Raw genomic sequence first — 16,362 nt, 5'->3', positions numbered from 1 at the left:
AGTAACATGAAATAGCTTTCAGATCAGAATGAATTTATAGAAATGAAAAAAAAGAATCTAAAAATCAAATGAAAGACATTGAAAAAAACCTTTTAAAAAAAAATCATCCAAAGAGGCAGGTAGGTGGTGCTGCATAGAGCACCAGCCCTGAAGTCAGGAGGACCTGAGTTCAATTCTAATCTCAGACACTTAACACTTCCTAGTTGTGTGACCCTGAGCAAGTCACTTAATCCCAACTGCCTCAACAATTAAAAAAAAAAGAAAGAAAAGAAAAAGAAAGAAAGAAAAAACCATCCAAGAAAAATAAGAAGATTATGAGGGAAATGTTAACCAACTAAAATAGAAGATACAGAGACTTAAAGATGAAAATAACTTTTTGAAAATTAGAATTGGGCAAGGGGAAGCCAGTGAAGCTATGAGAGATTAAGAAATAATAGAACAGATTATAAACAATGAAACAATAGAACAGGATATGAAACATCTTATAGAAAAAATAACAGATAAGGAGAACAGATCAAGAAGAGAAAATATTAGAATAATTGAACTCCCTGAAAATTGTGACCAAGAAAAGAATCTTGACACAATAATGGAAGAAAGAATTCAAGAAAAATTTCCTGGAGTTATAGAACATAAGAGGAAAGTAGAAACAGGAAAAATCCACCAGTCACCATTTCGACAAGATCCTTTGTGGAAAATACATAGGAATGTTGTTGATAAATTTTTAAACCACCAGATGACAGAGAAAATTTTACACAAAACAAGTAAAAGACAATTCAAATATACTGGAACTGCAATTAGACTTGCACATGCTTAGCAGGAGCCACAATAAAAGACTACGGTTCTACAATTATATCTAGCAACTCTCAAAAGAACTGGACTTGTGGCCAAAAAAATACCACTGCAGCAAAATTCTGTGTAATATTGAATGAGAACAAATGGACCTTCAATTAACTTGCAAATTTTCAAGATTTTCTATCCACTAAAATATCAATTACCCATGAGAGGAGGGAGGGAAGAAGTTAAGTAATAGCAAGGCAAATTAAGAAGAATTAAAGGAAAGAATCAGCAGAGATAAGAAAAATATATGTGGGGTATTAGTGATCATGGAGGGGGCGGAGTATGTGTATGTGTATGTGTATGTATGTTGCTAAATATGGAAACATAAATATTTTCTTTCTTAAATATAGCCTGCTTGAGATGGGGGGAAAAAAGAAAGGGGAGGGAGAAGAATAAAATTAAAAAGTTATGCAGCAGAGAACAAAAGAACAATTTACAAGGAAGGAAAGAAAGGTTGGACATTCAGGAATATACTTTCTTCTACTATTATATATAAATATATATGTATGTATATTATATATATATATAATGCACTTTCTTAAACTGGTAATTTGTTATAATATATTTTGAATCCTCCCTGATTTTCTGCTGGGCACATGAACATGTTCTCTTTTGTTAAAATACTAAAATAAAATCTCATATCCATAATAAAAACAAACAAACAATGCTACCCCATCAACCAATAGACTTTGTGATGGAAAGAGCCATCTACATCCAAAAAGATGACTGTGGGACTGAATGTGTATCACAACATTATATTCAACTCTTGTTTGTTTGATTTTTTTCTTTCTCATTTTTCCCTTTTTGGTCTTATTTTTCTACTGCAGCATGATAATTGTGGAAAAATACAGAGAAGAATTGTACACATTAGATTATATGCTATCTAGGAGAAGAAGTGGAGGGAAGAAAGGGAAAAAATTTAAGAACACAAAGTTTTGCAAGAGTGAATATTGAAAACTATCTTCATGAATTTTGAAATAAAAAGGTATTGTTTAAAAAAAATGTTCACTGTTGATCCACGCAAAAGAATGGAACAACCATACAACAATTCTGTTCTCTCAAGATGGAAGTTATTAAAGTCCCCATTTGCCTCAGGAATTTTCCTTAGAAAATTCTCAATTGCATCACACCCATTCATGTTCTACTTTCATTAGGAATGAAATACAATTCAATGATATTTCAAGAATGAAATGCAATTCCACATAGAATGGTAGTTAAAGTGACTTGCTATAAAGTGTTTCTTCACAGTGTTGTAAAGATGATGGAAGGTGTCTGCAATCATATTTAGTCTTTGATTTGATGAAAGTTAAATTCTTTTTGGAACACTCTAGTAAGCTTAATAACCTGATTGACAAGCATTATGGCATGACGAAAGAAGTACTGAACTTGTAATCAGAACATCCAGATTTATATTCTGCCTTAGAATAATTGCTGTGGGTAGATGGGCAAGTTTTTTCTTGCTTCTCAGTCTTGCTTTATTTTCTTTAAAATGAGAAGTGTTACCCTAGTTGAGTTACAGGATTGCTATGGCACAGTCACAATTTACAAAAGAAGTACTGTACAAATGTAAATAACTTCATCTTATCCTTTTTCATCCTTTCCCTCTTTTTAAGCTTTTCCTTCCCTTTTTCTTGCATATTTATTCTTCTCCACATTTTTAGTGTAATTATCATTATCCAATTCTTTTCATGCAATTTATTTTCTCCTGTTCCTTCTCTTTTTCTCTCTACTTAAATCCTTTTCCTATTTTTCTTGATCTTTGTTTTCCTCATTTTTCTTCACTTTGCAAAGGTTATTCTCTCACCCATCAGATTTATCATGACATTACTTACCCTTCCCACCATTGTAAAAGCTATTTTTGGCTACAGGAAACACAAAATTCCTCATCAAAACTATGCTGAAGCTGACTCTCAAGGCTAAATATTATGAGTACATCCACAATTTTAGTAGAAGAGAATGCCCAACTCAGTGCAGTGGGGAAAGATATAAAACAACTCCATGTGGCTTCACTGCCACATTGGTCTCAAGTTAAAGCATCTTCCCTGGTCCAAACAGAGAAACATCTATTTCTTCTTACAGTTTATTGACAGCAGAATGAAAACTCTTTTGGGGCAAGGGCTATTGGGATTTAGTCTTTAGAGCCCCAGATCCTGGCATAGAGAGTCTAGGATTACCCACTAAAACCATAATTTCATTATTGTAAAGTCATCTCCATTAAGAAAACTCCATCTGCTACTGCAGGAATAAGTTGCTGATAAATTTTTAGTCTATTGAATTGTCACAAGTTTAAATGAATCATTTCATTCTATCACTGATCTTCAAAGTATATAATTTTATGACACATGTATCTGGAATGATATTTTGGGGACTTTTGATTTAGGAACAAAATTGAGACATGTAATATTCTTCTCTAAAATAAATTGTTCTCTGGGAGCAGGTTTCTTGGGGAGCTTCTGGAGGCAGCCTTTGTTTCAGTTTAAAGTAATAATCACCTCAAATGCAGCCAGCTGTTAAAGTCCAATCCTTTATTGTCATTTCCAAAATAGCCCTTGGTTCTGAGAATTCTTGTTGCTAGTCCTTTGCCTCTGCCAACTTCAGCCTCCAGCTGCCTCTGAATCCAAAGTCTCCAGCCAGCACAATTATGGAATATCGAATGGATCTGACTCCTCCTCTGAGAGAGTGGGCTTGTGGGAGCTATGACTTGTGAATCTCCTCTACTGAATCCTGACTTGTAAAAATCTCCCGAAGTCTCTAGTGGGCTTGTGGGAGCTCCTTATATAAGATCTCTTAAAGGTGTGAACTCTAAAGGTGTTTGAGGTGTGAACTTTAATGTGTGAACTCTCCAAAGATGTGAACTAAGTACATAAGCATTTTTTCTATCAATTCCAGTGACCTAGCACCCTGTTTCAAGTTCTGGCCCATAACAGAGATATTATATACCTGGTTCAAAATTTGAAAGGCATTGACCGGAGAGGCAGAATATTAAGGGACTACCAGAGCAAGAGATGAGTTGCTCTGGAGCAGAATTTGTTAGATATCACCAAGTCGAGGGCATTGTGAGGCAATAAATGATCAAAAAAAATTTATTTATGAAGCTAAAAGAACTAGTGAAAAACTACTTGGAACAGGACCTGTGTCATTATTTAAAGAATAATCCCAGGATGCAGGGCTTCCCAATTTAAAAATATGGGTGTCAGGAGGCTGAGATCATCTAAATTTTGGCCACTCAGCCACTACCACTTTTTCACCTCTCATAGAATCTGCCCTGATGCACCAGATCAGAGCTGTTCATGCTCCTACACAGGTTTCACATGGTATGAAACTCTCCTGTCTCTGAAGAGATCACTGAGGCTCCTACCCACTTGATATCAATTGGCTGGGCTGAAAGCAGAGAAGTTGAGAAGGAGAACTGAGAAAAGCAAGGTTTTTTTTTCCTTGGACACAGGGGAACAGGTGCAGAGCTGTAAGCAGCAATGCTCCCAAGAGTCCATCATAGACTAAGATCCTTCTCCTGGTGGAAGAGTTCAAATACAGGATCCTATCCCTTTAGACTAAGAAAGACTTTTCAGTGAGCTTTCAGTCAGGGAAACTCCTCATAAATACATTCTGGCATAACCAGCACTGCTTCTCTCTTGGATAGGGGCCAGAGTCCTATCATGTTCTGTCTCCACAAGTGTGAGGATCAGAGAGCAAAGCTTGAACAGTTACTCAAGAAAGACACTGTTCAACTGCAGGAGAGTTTTCCTTTCCCAAGATTCTTGAAGATACTGCAACGGCACAAACTTGGCTAAAAGACTGGTAGTCCTTGACTGGAGAGCAGTCTCTCTGATGTTCTCTCTGCTTTTCTTCTTCTTGCTCCTACAGCTGCAATTCTCTATGGGCAGGAAGCAAGTGACTCCATGACGCCTAGAAAGGACTTTCAGCCCCACATAGTACAGAGATGGGGATCTTGCTGGAGGATGTTTTCCTTTACTTATAAAACACATTTATGTATTGGAAAATGTTTTGGTTTCATTCTTAATACAATACTAAAGACTTAAAGTACTTGTTCTATTTTATTTTTTAAAAACTTTTTAAATTATCCAGAATTTTTTTCTGTTACACCTCAAATATCCCATTGGAAAAAAAAAATCCCTGTAACAATTAAGCATAACATATCAAAATAAATTCTCACAGTAGCCAAATAATCAAAGATTAGTGTCTTATTTTGCTTATTAGTCCATCAGCTTTCTATAATGATATGGGTACTTTTATCAGTCTTTTACAATCATTGTCCATTGTTGCATTGTTCAGAGGTGTTAAGTGTTCTGGAGAAGTCTGTTTTTCACAATATTGTTGTTAAAGTATAAATTGTTCTTGTTTTTTTTTAATTATTATAGTACATCAGTCCCTACAAGCTTTGTGATGTTTCTACCAAATCGTGTTGTTTCCTTTTCAGCAACATAATAATATTCAATTAGTTCTATATCCCATAATTTTTTCTGCTATTCCCTAATGAAAGGGCAACTCCTTCATGTCCAGATCTAATTTTCTTCCCTTTCAGCTCCATTCCTTTCTGAAGAAAATCCACTTCAACAATAGTGCTGGTGTTTGTTAAATTGTCAGTGTAAAGCATTTATATCTCAGACATCAGAAATAGTATTAATCAGCACTTGATTTATTATTTTGTTGATCATCTAGTCTTAAGAAAATTATATAGAAAATATAAATAACGTAAATTAAACTAAAAAAAATAGTGCTGGGAACCAGGTAGTCTCAGATAAGAAGAAGAAGTACTCATTGGCAAACTAGGATATTCTCACCTATGTAACCTTTGGTAATGATACCAAAATCCTGGTGAAAGTGAGAGAGTTTATTCCTCAGACTCCACTGGGGCAAGATTTCTTCATCCAGGAAAAGGCTATGATGTGGCACAAAGGGAAAGGAAAGGTGAAGAAAGACTAAAATGTTTGTTTTATGAAATATGTAAATGTAATATAGCCATCCAAGAGAGTCATCAGTATTTTAATATTTATCTCATACCATATCACTCATTTATAAATATACTAACTCCCTTCTGAGAGCTGGATTCCTTTCCAAGGATAGGCAATAATATATTTAAAAGACAAAATTCACAATCAACAAAGAAAACTTAACAAAAACAAATTTTAGTATTATGGAATAGAACAAAATATGTGATCAAGTTAGTAAAAACAGCTTATTTACTTATAGGCAAGCAATTCAGAGAATGTAAAGTTTGCTTAAAAATTAGAAAATGTGTATGGCTGAGGGAGAGAGTGATAATTTTTTATTACAAACTCCCTTCTCTCTCATTCATTTAGTCTTATGTCCCTGCACAAAGATTTTGTTAAGGACTGGGTTCAATGTTTGGGGACATACAAAGATACCATCAACATCCTTTCATATGGCTCATTTTTCTTGGCCTTAAACACAAAGGTATAAGCTTAAATATAATTGTTCTGAACATGTATTTAAAGCTTTCAAGTTTAAACTTCAAGTACCTTGTCTAACTTTATTTTTCATCACTGTCCCCTTCAGGGTTGAAGCGAATTCACCTGCCTAGAAAAATTTGGACAACTAAAGAGCATTTATATTTATACTTTCTGTTAATAACAAGGAAGTAGAACAACTGGGAGATAGAGCCAACAATTTCTCAGGACTTCTCTCAAGTTAGGGTTTTTCTCCAAAAAGTAGAGAGCTGAAGATCCTCCTGACTGCTCCCTTTTCTGCCATAGGTCAGTCTTAATTTTGCTCTTAAGAAGGATGCTGGAATTGCTATAATTCTAGACCCTTGGAATCTTGGACACCCTTGGAAAAGATGACAGCTTTTAAGAGGAAGGAATAATCAAACTTTACACTCTCCACATACAAACACACATGGAGGCTTTAATATTTGTTGTCCTGAGGAATTTCACTGGAAGATTTTTGGAAAAGTCTATAATCCAAAATTAAATAGATTCTTCAGTGATTTTGGAAATGGTTCCATCCATCTTTTTTTTAATACTCTTCAGATATATTTTTCTAAAGAGTCTTAAAAAAGGCTCTGTGGATAATTAATTATAAAAATTAATATTTTCCATATATACCATCCAATATGTACCATCTACACTAGCTCTCTGGAGGATCTCGGGACCAGCCTGAAACTTTGGCCTTAAAGGAGGAGTGATAAAGCAGGGGCCCATATGGATGCTCAAATATAGAATCTGTTCATTTCAAATTCTCCCAATCTTAAATACCTTAATTCTATTACATCACCACAGCACACTGAACATGTGGTAGCTAAAAGCAATCTGCTATTATTATGTAAACGTCTCTTTCCTGCAAGTATCTCTGCTTCAAGTAGAACACAGGTTGTCACATCCCCTTTCCCCTGACTTCTCAGGATGGTTGAGATGCCCTAAAGGGGAGATTAGAGCCAACCAGACATTGTCAGCAGGTTCTCTCTGGACTGAAGGGTCTTAAACATCAGCAAGAGTTCCCCCACTGTCTAAGGCCCTCTATACTGAGAAAAAAAAAAAGATTTGATCTCCAGACACAGAACTCAAGGGAAGCATAAAAAAGTACAAAGAAAATCTTCCTAGCTGTGTGGTCCTGGGCAAGTCACTTAATCCCAAATGCCTCAGGAAACCAAAAAAAAGGTAAAAAGGAAAGAACTCTTGAGAATTATATTTCTATTATGGGTATACAGAAACTAGACATATGATTATGTTGTGGTCCACAGATTGTTATAGCTACTTACTATTTAATATTAATGTGTACCTACAATGTAACAATGGAATATACATTATGTAATTTAGAGATGATGGGTGTTGTCTAGCATAGTCTAGCATAAAGAGTATATAAATCTATTTTTTCAAATAGATTATATAGTATTGGATTTAATTGTTCTTTCAATGTTTGGTAGAATTCACATGTAAATCCATCTGGTCCTGGGGATTTTCTTAGGGAGTTAATTAATAGCCTGTTCTATTTCTTTTAATAAAATGGGACTATTTCTGTAATTTATTTTCTCTTCTGTTAATCTGGGCAATCTATATTTTTGTACATACTCTTCCATTTCACTTAGGTTATCAAATTTATTGGCATAAAATTGGTCAAAGTAACTCCTAATTATTGCTCTAATTTCATCTTCATTGGTGGAAAGTTCTCCCTTTTCATTTTTGAGACTAACAATTTGACTTTCCAATTTCCTTTTTCTAATAAAATTAACTAAAAATTTATCTATTTTGTTGGGTTTTTCATAAAACCAACTTTAAGATTTATTTATTAATGCAATAGTTTTTTTTACTTTCAATTTTATTAATCTCTCCTTTGATTTCAAGTTTGATATTTGATTAGGGTTTTTTAATTTGTTCTTTTTCTTGCTTTTTTAACTTGCAAGTCCAATTCATTGATCTTCTCTTTCTCTATTTTATGCAAGTAAGCATCTAGAGATATAAAATTTCCCCTAATAACTGCTTTGGCTTCTTCCCACAAATTTTGGTATGTTCTCTCATTGTCATTCTTATGGATGAAATATTACTTATGTCTATGATTTGCTGCTTCACCCATTCATTCTTTAGCATGAGATTATTTAGTTTCCAAGTACTTTTTAACCTATTTTTTCCTGGCCTTATATTGCATGATTTTTACTGCATCATGATCTGGAAAAAATGCATTTACTGTTTCTGCTTTTCTCCATTTGATTTTGATGTTTTCATGTCCTAATACTTGGTTAGTTTTGATATAAGTTCCATGAATGGCTGAGAAAAACTATTCCAATATTATGCAAACTTAAAAAAAAAAGGGAAAATAGAACTCCTACCAAATTCCTTTTATGACACAGACATAGTAATGATACCTAAACCAGGTAGGATAAAAACAGAGAAAGAAAATCATAGAACTATCTCCCTAATGAATATTGATACAAAAAATCTTAAAGAAAATATTAGCAAAGAGATTACAGAAAATCATCCCCAGGATAATATACCTTAACCAAGTGGGATTTATACCAGGAATGCAAGGGCTGGTTCAATATTAGGAAAATCATTAGCATAACTGACTATATCAATAACAAAATTAACAAAAATATGATTACCTCAATAGATGCAGAAAAAGTATTCGATAAAACCCAACATCCACTCCTATTAAAAAACACTAGAGAGTATAGGAACATATGGGCTTTTCCATAAAGTTGTCAGTAGCACCTAATTATCACTCTTTGCAGATGATATGATGGTATACTTAGAGAACCCTAGAGAATCAACAAAAAACTATTAGAAATAATCCACAACTTTAGCAAAGTTGCAGGATACAAAATAAATTCACATAAATCATCAGCATTTTTATACATCACTAAAAAAATACAATATCAAGAGATATAAAGATAAATTCCACTTAAAATAACTGTTGATAGTATAAAATATTTGAAAATCTATCCACAAAGGGAAACTCAGGAACTATATGAGCAAGACTACAAAACACTCTTCACACAAATAAAGTCAGATCTAAACAATTGGAAAAATGTCAAGTGCTCTTGGATAGGTTGAACAAATGTAATAAAGATGACAATACTGCCTGAACTAATCTGTTTATTTATTTAGTACTATACCAATCAAATTCTCAAGAAACTATTTCACTGATCTAGGAAAAATAACAACAAAATTCATCTGGAAGAAGAAAAGGTCAAGAATATCAAGGGAATTAATGGAAAAAATCAAATGAAAGTGACCAACTGTGCCAAAACTAAAGCTATATTATAAAGCAGCAGTCATGAAAACCATTTGGTACTGTGTAAGAAATAGACTAGTTGATCAGTGGAATAAGTTAGGTTCACAGGACAAAATAGTCAATGACTATAATAATCTAGTCTTTCAAAGACCCCAGCTTTTGAGATAAGAATTCACTGTTTGACAAAAACTGCTGGGAAAAAGTAGAAACTAGTATGGCAGAAACTAGGCATTAACCCACACCTAACACTGTATACCAAGAGAAGGTTGAAATGTATACCATGATAAGGTTCATGATCTAGACATAAAGAATGATATTATAAGCAAATTAGGAGAACATAGGATAGTTTATCTCTCAGATCTGTGAAGGAGGAAGTAATTTGTGATCAAAGAAGAACTAGAGATCATTATTGAAAATAAGGAAAGAACTCTTGAAAACTATATTTCTGTTATGACTATACAGAAACTAGATAATTTATGATTATGTTGTGATCCCCAGATTGTTATAGCTACTTGCTGTTTAGTATTAATGTACAGGTACAATGTAAACAAGGAATATACAGTATGTAACTTAGAGACAACATTCGTTACTACAACTCTAACATAAAGAGTATATAAATTGACTCTCAGATCAAGAAACAAACTTTGAACTTCATTAATCAATGTCTCCACCTGTTCCAGGTCATGCCTTCTTCTCAACGAGGCCCTTGAGCTGGCTTCACTGTGCCACCAAATTTACACTTTTTTATGCCCTTTCCTCTTCTCTTAGTTCAAAGTTTTCCACCCCTTAATATTTTTATATCATCATATGAAAGTCTACTTGTACTGACAATTCCTTTTCCAAATTCCCTTCTATCTGCTCCAGCAAATTATATCTATCTCTAACTCATCATTAATGAGCTGCCACCCAATCAGCAAATAAGCATTCAGAATGGTTCTGCTAAGTGAATAGTAATATGATAAGCAATGGAGATAAAAACACAAAGATGAAAAAATAATACTCACTCTCAAAAACTTAATAATGAAGGAAGCAAATTTAAAAATGTGTTTTCTATAGAAACATGTAATTATATAAGTACGAATTGTGAATATATTTACAAAATAAAGATAAAGGGTTTGTATTTCATTTAGGAACACAATAATTATGTATATGTACAATATATGTAATATTTAATAAAAATTATACATACTATTAAATCTAAGATCATTAGTAAAGGTAGACAAATATCAACAAAAGACATTTTTAAAGAATATCTGAACATGTTCTTCTCCTGATGCAATATGATAATGTACTGTTGGTTGGTAATCATAAACAGCTTTCTATAACACGTAAAAGAATATAAAAAACTCCTGACTTTGTAATTAAAAATCTCAATCACTTTTATTCCATCTTTCCAAGATATTTCATACTATCTATCTTAACATATTATATGTTTCAACAAAACTGCCCACCTGGATGTACTCTGGACTTCAACTAATTTTCTTCATTTTCAGTCCCATTCCTTTCTGAAGAACATCCACTTCAACAATAGCTCTGGGAACCAGGTGGTCTCAGATAAGAAGTACTCTCTGGCAAACTATGATATTCTCAACTATGTGACCTTTGAAAGTGGGAGAGTTCATTCCTCAGGCTCCACTGGGCCAAGATTTCATCATCTAGGAGAAGGCTATAGTGTAGCACATAGGGAAAGGAAAAGTCAAGAATGAGTAAAACGTTTTTATGAAAGTTATAAATGTAATATAGCCAACCAAGAGAGTCATCAGGATTTTAATATGTACTTCATACTATGTCAAATAGTTATAAATATACTAACACCCTTCTGAGAGCTAGATTCCTTTCCTAGGATAGGCAATGACACAATTAAAAAACAAAATATATGGTCAAGAAAGGAAATTTGACAAAAACATAAATTTTAGTATTATGGAATAGGAAAAAAATATGTGATCAAGTTAGTATAAACAGCTTAGTCACTTACAGGTTTTTTGTGATGAGGCAAGCAATTCAGGGTATGTAAAGTTTGCTTAAAAATTTAAAAATGTGTATGGCTGAGGGAGAGACTGATCTTTTTATTATAAATCACAATCTCCTCTCTCATACATTTATTTTATTTTATTTTATTTTTTGCTGTTTTTTGCAATTGGGGTTAAATGACTTGCCCAGAGTCACACAGCTAAGAAGTGTTAAGTGTCTAAAGCCAGATTTGAATTCAAGTCCTCCTGACTTCAGGGCTGATGCTCTATCTATCTTGCTTCCCCTCATTCATTTATTCTTCTGTCCATGCACGAAGAATTTGTTAAGGAGTGGGTTCAAAGTTTCCGGACAAAGATACCATCAATAAACTTCCCATGCGGCTCCTTTTTCTTGGTCTTAAACACATAGTTATGAGCTTAAATGTAATTGCTCTGAACATATGATTAGAAAATTTTCAAGTTTAGACTTTAGGTCCATTGTCTAACTTTATTTTTCATCACTAGTCCCTTCAGGATTGAAGCAAAATTCACATGCCTAGAAACATTTGGACAACCAAAAAACACTTATATTTATACTTTCTATTAATAGACAGGAAAGTAGAGCACCTGGGAGATAGAGCTGACAATTTCTCAGGACTTCTCTCACATTAGGGTTTTTCCACTAAAAAGTGGAGAGCTGAAGATTCTGCTGATTTCTCCCTTTTCTGCCACAGCTCAGTCTTCAATTTGCTCTTAAGAGGGATGTTGGCATACTAGCTGCAGTCACTCTAGTTCTAGATCCTTACAATCTTGGAAACCTTTGGAAAAGATGACAGCTTTCAAGAGGAAGGAATAACCAACCTTTACAATTCCCACACACAAACATGGAAGTTTTAATATTTGTTATCATGTTGATATTTGTTGTCCTGAGGAATTTCACTGGAGTGTTTTTGGCAAAGTCTATGATCTCCAAAACTCAAATAGATTCTTTAGTGATTTCGGACATGGCTCCATCCATCTTTTTTAATATTTTTCAAATACATTTTACTAAAGATTCTTAGGAAAAATCTCTGTGGATAATTAATTACAAAAATTAATATTTCCTTCCTCAGAAGTTTTTTAAATCCTATAGTGAAAAAAACACAACTCCAAGCTCAGTTGTTCTTGTTTGTGCTTGGTGCTTGACTGCCTCTCTCCCGTTTCTAATTGAAACAGACTTTTTCTGGTGATCTTCAAAATTATCTTCTACTGGTAATTTGTTGCACTCCCAATATTTGTGGATTCTGCCTGTCCAGAGCTAATTCAGAGGCTGGATTTGCTAATTAGTCTGAGGATTGTAGGAGAAGGTCAGAAAAAAAAGGTGTGTTGTCTCCACCCTTCTTCCATTAAAAAAAAAAAAAAGTTACTTCTGCCTACAAGAAGCAAAAAAATCCTCATCAAAACTATGCTGTCACATGACTTCTGAGACTAAATATTGTGAGCACATCCACAGCTTTAGTAGAAGAGAATTCCCATTCAGTGCAGTTGTGAGATTTTTTAAACAACTCAGTGTGGCCTTCCTACACCGTTGGCATGAAATTTCAAGCCTGATCTTAGATCCAAATTTTTTTTTCCTTTCTCATTTCACAGCAGAATGAAAATTCCTTTGGGGCAGGAAATACTGGGATTTTCATTTTTGGATTCCCAGACCTATGCAATTTATTTCTAGACATTAATTCTAATATAATTTCAGTGTTATAAAGTCTTCTCCAAAGAAAAAAAAATTCATTTGTCATTACAGTAATAAGTTGTAAATAAAATTTTAGTTTACTAAATTGTCACAAGTTCAAATGAGTCATTTCATTGTTTCACTGATCTTCAAAGTATGTAATTTTATGGTATTCTATAACTAGAGTGATATTATATGTTATGGGCCAGAACTCTGAACTTGAAACAAAGGATTCTTACAAGGTACTAAGTCAGTGGAATTGACAGAGACAACAGTTATCTAACTTAGCCTGGGTCAGTATGATTGATTTAATCCTACAAGGAGATGTTATGGGCCAGAACTTGAAGCAAGATATTAAGTGGAATTGAGGAGACAGTGGTTAAATCTAGTTTAGCATTGATTTAATTCCACAACAAATAATGGTTTCCTAGTGATATAAACTGAGTTTGTACTCAGTGAACAGCATATAAGTAAGAAGCTCTCAGGGCCAGGAGGACAAGTACACTAGAAGCTCTCAGAGCTTCAGCCAGGATTCAGTCAGGGAGATTCAGAAGCCAGAAAAAGCAGGTGGGAGCTCAAGCTCTTGGAACCAAGGCCAGACTGAATGGCTCTCCAGAAAGCTGCCCAGCCCCCAGAAGGAGATAATAAAGGATCTGGATTATAAGAAAGCTAACCAGGCCTCAGGAAAGGAGACAAGACTTGGAAAGAGATAATAAAGGATTTGGACTTTAACCCCTGGCTCTGCTTGTGGTGATTATTGAACTGAAAGGAAGACTGCCTCCAGAGACCCCAAGAAAACCCCAACAAGAGAACATTACATTTTAGAGAGAATATTACAATTATATGAGCTTGTGTTTTAGGGACAGAATTAAGAAAGGATGCTTGCTTCAAAATTAGACAGGCATTGACTTGAGGGACTGAATGAAGGGATTGCTGGAATAAAAGATGAGATTTCTATAGAAGAACTTGGTAGAAGTCACCTTCCTATCAACAAATGGAGGGAGGTGTGAGACAATAAACACCAACAATAATTTTCTATGAGATGTTGGAAGAACTTGTGGAAAAATACTTTGTTCAGGACATATGTCATAGAACATTATTTAGAGACTAACCCCAGACTGCCGGGCTTCCTGATTTAAGGCTATGGGGGAAAGAAGCTGAAATCACCTAAAACTTGGTGACTCAGTCAGGACCACTTTCTGACCTTGTCACCTGTTGTGGACACTACTCTGATGTACCAGAATGGTTACCCAGGTTCCTACAAAGGCTCTGACACATTATTAAATTCCCTTGCTTCTGGAGGTATAACTGGGTCTACTTCCCACTTGATATCAATTGTCAGTGATGAGAATAGAGTAGAGAAGGTGGACTAGAAAAACAATTTTTTTACTCAGACACAGGGACACAGGTGCAGAGTTGCAAGCAGCAATGGTCCCAAGAGTCCATGATGGACTAAGTTCCCTCTCCTGGGTGGAAAGATGCACACACAGGATTCTAGCCACATAGACCAGCAAGGACATTTCAATGATCCTTTAACCAGGGTGAATCCCCATAAATACTCTCTGCTCTGGCCAGCAATGTCTTTGTCTTAGATATGAGTCAGAGCCATATTACCTTCCGTCTCAAAACTATGAGAGTCAGAGCAAATCTTGAACAGTTGCTCAAGAAAGAAACTGTTCTTCTGCAAGAAAGTTTTCTGTTCCCAAGATACCTGAAAATGCTACAGACGCTGTTGCCCTGCTTCCTCCACAGCACATCACAAACTTTGCTAAAAAGCAGGTGTTGGAGAGCAGTCACCTACATATTCTTCAGGCTTTTCTTCTTCCTGCTTTTGCAGCTGCCATTGTCTATGGGCAGGGAGCAAGGGACTCCATGCCACCTAGAAAGGTCTTTCAGCCCCACATACTTCAGAGATGGGGATCTTATTGTTGGAGGATTTTTTCCTCTACTCATACATAAAGTGCATGCACTTAAATATTGGAAAATGTTTTTGTTTCCTCCTCAAGATAATAATGATTATAAGTAAGTATTTATTCTATTTTATTTTTAAATAATTTTTTCAATTATCCAGTATTTTTTCTCTGTATCACTTCCTATTGAGAAAAAAATTCCTTGTAACAATTAAGCATAATTAAGGGAAAAAACCCCACAATGGCCAACTCTCAAATGAATGTGTGATTTTGTATATTATTCCATCAGCTTTCTGTAATGATATCAGTACCATCTACATTATTAGTCCCTTGCAATCATTGTGGATTATTGCACTGCTGAGAGTTGTTAAGTGTTCTGGAAAGGTATGTTTTGACATTATTGCTCTTAAAGTATAAATTGTTCTTCTTGTTTTTCTATCTTCATACTACATCTGTTCCTACAAATTGTGTGATGTTTCCATGAAATTATATTGCTTCATTTTCAGCAGAATAATGGCATTAAATTAGATCTATATACCATAATTTACTCAGCCATTCCATAATGAAAAGGCAGCTCTTTCACTTTTTTACTTATACTCCTTTCTCTCTTTATTTTTCAAATCTTTTAAGAACTATTTATACAAAAGATATCTATAACTCAATGACTTTTTGGGCACAGATAGAAATTGCTTTCCAGAATGCTAAAATAATTAATAGTTCCATTAAAAGCCCAATAATGTGACAGTTACTTTACATCCCCTTATACATTTCATCATTTCTCTTTTTTTCTGGTAATTAGGCCAATCTGGTGGGTGAGAGTTGAAACTCAGAATTGCTTTTTTTTTTATTACCATATTTATTTACCATTTTGAACAGTTTTTCATAAGCTTTGAATTTCTTACCATGATAACTTTCTATTTAAATTTTTTGATAATTGATCAAATGAATATTGGCACTAGTTTTTAAACACATGAAACAATTTCTTTTATATTTTGGAAATAAAAACATTTTTAAAAAAAAATAATAAAAACAATTTTCCATTTAACTCTTTGGCTTCTGATCTTAGTTTCATTGGATTTGTGTGGGACAAAAAAAAAGATTTAATTTAAATTTTAAATAACCAAAATTTCCTGTATTAATTTCTTTTCTATATGACTTCTTTGGTCATGAATTCTTTTCAATGATTAAAAATAATTTCTTCTTTAGGCCCCCAATTTTTATTATGTCATTTTTTATATCTTAATTATGT

The sequence above is a fragment of the Antechinus flavipes genome, chromosome 3 (assembly GCF_016432865.1).
Source record: "Antechinus flavipes isolate AdamAnt ecotype Samford, QLD, Australia chromosome 3, AdamAnt_v2, whole genome shotgun sequence".
NCBI classification, from domain to species: domain Eukaryota; kingdom Metazoa; phylum Chordata; class Mammalia; order Dasyuromorphia; family Dasyuridae; genus Antechinus; species Antechinus flavipes.
The sequence above is the reverse complement of the archived record's forward strand: the minus strand, read 5'-3'. Positions refer to the sequence as shown.